Below are 5,486 nucleotides of genomic sequence, written 5' to 3' on the forward strand. Positions count from 1 at the left end.
CCAGGGGTACGAATTCAATGGAGAATAACTCTTCTATCGGTATCTATATCAAACGAACTGAAGCATCTTAGTCAGAAATTACAAATGTATTCTCTCACCACAATTAAGTCTTGCTGTGTTTTATCGGGTCCTATCACTAATCGCGGCCTCTAGCCGAGTTAGACGTCAATGTTCGTTCTTAGTTTAACTTGAGAAAGTTCCTTTTGAAGCGTTTCGTACTTCGGAATTTGTAGAAAACATGAGGGTTTGTCATAGTTTGTGATCGAATTTGTTGCGATTGGGACAACTGTAAGTGGTGAGGTCAGAACGGTCGTTTTACAGTGTTCATAATGGTTTCACGGCTACAAGCATAGTATCCAATCTTCCCGCTTTTATGACATGCCTTTATTTGACATACCCTTTAGCAAAGGTTCATTGTATATGTTTAATTTTGAACTAAAGTTGATTGTTGTATTATTTTGAGTTGTAGGGTGCGCACGTTTAAATTGCGGTAGCTCTTGTACTCCTATTTTGTGATTAGCTTGTTTTGTACTAGATGATTTCCCGGTACTCTCAACACACCTTTACCGACCGACTTCAAAGTTACCACCCCGGCTTGCGTCCCGGTATTCTCCAAAGTTAAGTGGCTAACCTAGATTAACTAAGGTCTCTACTTCCGGATTACTAACCATAGTATTAGTCGAACCAGATCGTTAGAACGGTTTGTGCATTCAAGTTGACCCGCCCTTCATTTTGGATTTCATTCCTTGGAAAAAATATTTCAATATAATGGTTTTAAGTTTTGCCCAGGTCATGCGGATAATTGTCTTTTGTTCCCGAATTCGTACAATCGCTTTTTACCACACAAGGGCATGGCTATGTAGTATAATAGTAACATAATTAACGATACAATTTGATGGGAGCTACTGGTACGGATGATAGACTTTATTGTCTTGATCCATTTTACTAATTCATTTGATTCTTTAGTACCACTAAAATTTACATGTTTGCACGACTTAAATCGTTTAAACGAGTATTCCCGTCGTAAAGGATCACAATTGTTACGACTAGTATCCATGTTCGGTAAAAAAATTTTGTTGCCAATACCATTTAGTGGGGGAAATTATCATTATCGGTAGTAGCATTAGTGCCCAATGGGGGAGTATTATTCGTGACAATATTCGTATTTATCATGAAAATAACATTTGAAACTGTTTTAGTATTGGGCGGCGAAATAATATTCGCGGCCGTATTAGTTGTTGGCATTTAATTTGTATTCATTGTCGTATTAATGCCGGCAGCGAATCGCGCTGCGATTGTCATAGTCACTGTCTGCAGTTGCTGAGCAATTATTTCGGCCACAACTGCCTCAAATCACATGTTTGTTTTATTCGGGGCCATTCAATAATGATAAACAACTAAACTTCACGTAATAGTAATTTTCCCAATTACTCATTGCTCAGGGAATCACATTCGCTAACATTCAGGTAATTCAAATAGCATATACATATTACACACACCAAATTATATATCCATATACCCAGGATAGTACATAAATTTAGCCTAATAAGGCCATTGTTTGCATGTATGTATCAAAAATTTACATCTCGTGACAAGTAAATTTAACCCGGTAAGGGTCAATGTTTGTACTAATAGATCCAATTCGTCTCGCATATCAGCATAGCACACTACCAAATGCTTGCATGGAGTATCGAAACTATACACAACATTATCTTACTAACCTTGTCTATCCGAGCATATAGTATAATAATCATGAATAGTTCACAACTTGTACCACAATTATTTTAATATAATTCCATTATTGGTTATTTGCTTTAACTTGTCTCTTCCGTAATTAGACATTTGTTCGTTACATGTTTAGACCATATGCAATAGTCAAGAGGCATTTGTATACTCTCTTGACCTTTAGATGCTATTAAATGTAACTATAGAATATTCTTTCATCAGGTCATTCAGTATGCGTAAGCATGCTGGGTCTAAAAAAAGTGATAATTTATTAGTTGGGAGTAAGTATAATCTCTACAAGCCAAGACACATTATTAGTCCACGAGCGTGAGGGTTCTCTTTTCATGATAAACTGATCGGAGTGGCAACGATATAGGAGTGGTTAGAGATACTCATGCACAGATGATTTGATAAATTTATTAGTTAAGAAGGTTCATCAAGGTCGGTGGTACTGGTGAGGTATATCGGAATTATTATTTTTATAGCTGGTGTATAATATAGGTAAGTGGTCACATTTTGTTATAAATTATTGAAAATTCAATAGGATAGTTATTATACTTATAAGTTGATAACGTACTCTTTACTAGGTATTTTCATAGGAGTAGTGTCTATTTTTAAACAACGGAAATGGAGAGATGGCTAGAAAATAGTTCAATTTGCTGTTAGAAACTGGTATGTTAGATAAAGATTAGGCCCGAATCGAGAAGTGTCGTGTTCCATTGAGATGGACATACGTATATCATACCTTCCACAGTTCCTTTCTGGGCCTTGAATTTACACTCGGTCTGTGATTCAATCATACAACAAGGTTTAGTTTGGGCTCGCTAGAACGTCCTTGCATTCCCGTTTACGGGCAACATCAGTTCTTCATTTGATATGAGACTACCGACTTCAACATCTTTCGTTTTCACAATTTTTCATAAAAATAATATTTTTCAATGGTAGGAATCAGAGTAGAGAATATTATTACTTAAGGCCAAATAAAATATTTTATTTGTTACAACCTGGTACAATATTAATTACGATAAATTATAGTGTTATTTTTATAATAAAATATAGTTTTAAACTAATATTGATTATAATCGAATATAATATTCGTTACATGGAGACTTAGTATTATCGACAGTACAGTACGTACACCTTGTTCCAGATTAGCACGTATGCGTATGTTATATATATATACATACTCAGCATTACCTTTTATACATATATGTTGCCATTTTTACCTACCCGTACGTTCAACAACTTCTCCCCGAATTCCCTTGTGCAAGCAAGTTTGATATTATGTTCCGGACCACAATAACCCACTTGCCCTACAAGTTCATCCTGGCATCCATCAGTATATAATATTAAATTATTATTTATTTTCCTAGTGTTAATTGAGCCTACGGTTACATTTTAGGTATCCTAAGGGATAACCTAATCCTTTATAACCAATGGCTCTGATACCAACTTCTGTCACACCCTGTTAAGCGATTTGCGGAAGCGTAAAACGGAAATGTAACAGACACCTCTGATATCAACCACATTGTTTATAAAGAATAATACAAACTACTTTACAATATTTTACATTGATCTAACTTCATTTACAACTAGGTGATATAAACTAAATCCAGCCTGTTAAGCGGCTTTACTTCCTATTAGCACACTTGCATCAATTCACCCAACATTGATCGCAAGTCAAACACGTAGCACATTGACTTTCAAATCCAATCCAGTACCTGAAAAACATGTTAAAGAGGGACAACTACAAATATTTGGTGAGTTTCACAGGTTTCAAGAAATCATTTATGCGTACAACAATCACAGTTTGTAAATACGCAAGTATGTATGCATGTACGATCACAAGTCTGTTTGTTTGAATGTTTATGATGTAATTATGCTAAGCTACAGTGAAGCCTTGACTGTCTGTGCTGCGTGCATCCATTTCCCATGCTCAATCAACCACAATGGCCCCCTTTCCACCCACAACATGGCCCGAGTAGCTATGTATAACACTACATAGCGTGTTTGTATGATTATGGTCATGTGCAAACGGGATAATGTCTCAGCAAACCGTGCTGGCCCCGCTTGGGTTTGTCAAACCAATAGTACTATTCACAAGCCACCGGCTCGAAGTTAATCACTGTGTTCGTGGGGACTTGCATGTGTTAGCACTTAGATAATTTCCATCATCAAACAATTCAGAATATATATAGATATGTATCAACATGTTTTTCACCCCAAAAGTTCGTAAAAACAGTTTAAAAGTGGGGTTATGAAACTCACAGTTTAATCAGTATTCAGTTGCGTGACAGTTCAGGTTTTGCTTGACTCGTAATCACTTGTCCCTATAATTAGTATTATAATAATATTAATATTTTAATATTATTATAATCTCAATACTAAACTGGGCTGCATATCTAATCTGGGTATAGCTGGTATGCCTAGAAAGTGTCAATAGGCTTAGATTGTGATGTTGTTCAATGTCTAATACTTAACACCAAACTTGGCTCAGTTTCCCCGTTTTCCCAGCTAGGCCAAATTGTTCATTTATGCGTTCATAAAATAGTTATGGGGATGTAAACTTGGGTAAATGTGTTGGTCTATAAAATAATTAAGTTATAAATAAAGATCACACATTGGGGTTCTGGATTTGCTACGGGGCTCGTTTCCGTTTATTCAGTTTGATTTGAGAAGAAACGCGCATAATTTATCCAAATCGTCCGGGTTTCTCGTAAAAAGTTTGTTTTTACTTAATTAATCCAAATATATGATTTTTGACCATTCGCGGTGTTCTGATATTCCAGCAGGTTCGTTAATCACGAACTTGTCGGTTTTTATTAGAATTGAATTTGTTTAATCTTCAAATTAGCATAATTAATTATCTTTTAATTATAAAATTATGAAAATTTGGCTACTTATCAATTAAAATATGTAAATTTTTATAAAAATATTTCTAGAATTATTTACAGATTTATTAATTTTTAAAAATTCATTTTATCCATTATATTTAGCCCGAAAATCATCCATTAACACCAAACGATTTCGGAGTAACCATAACATATCCCAAAACAACCTGGAAAAATTCAAAACTCTAACACCTTTTCCAAATATTTTTTTCGAGCCAGAAACGACTACGAAAAATCAATTAAATGCACATTCACAAAACATATTTAGGCTTTTCCAAACGACCCCAAATTTCATACGTCATCATAATATACCATGTCTGAGTTCTCCACAAAATTTCATAATTGTTCAAGCATTTTAACTATTTTTCCCAAATAAACATCCCTATTTGGTAATAAATTCGTCAAATATTCTCGGATTGTCAAAAAATTACCAAATTTGTACAGGGACTCAATAATATGTTCCCTGATGTCTGTGCAAAATTTCATAACCTAGCAATAAGCACATTACAATCGAATCCTAAACAGCCAGTAATCGAGTGATTCGGTAATACCTTAGCGGTTTTGTTCGTTTTCACCTTTCTAATCAAGTTTTAGGGTTCTCACGCTTCTATCCAAGCTATATACAGGTCCTATATCACAAACCAAACAAGTTTCATCAACATGGCAGCCTCATAACTTAGGGTTTCGGCTAGGGTATCAAACCGAACTTTTGAGCCGTAAAACGCCGTTTAAACCCTTTATACCGTGTTTATGGCCAAAAACAAGTATGATTCTGATTCCTAACCATGTGTATGCTGAGAACATATTTTTGGAACATTTTTATGATATTTGCACTGTTAGGAATGATTTTTGGCAATCAAACTACGTTTA

The sequence above is a fragment of the Bidens hawaiensis genome, unplaced genomic scaffold, assembly GCF_021521415.1.
Source record: "Bidens hawaiensis isolate Kalapana, Puna unplaced genomic scaffold, B.hawaiensis_p1.1 tig00002924_1, whole genome shotgun sequence".
Classification (NCBI taxonomy): Eukaryota; Viridiplantae; Streptophyta; class Magnoliopsida; order Asterales; family Asteraceae; genus Bidens; species Bidens hawaiensis.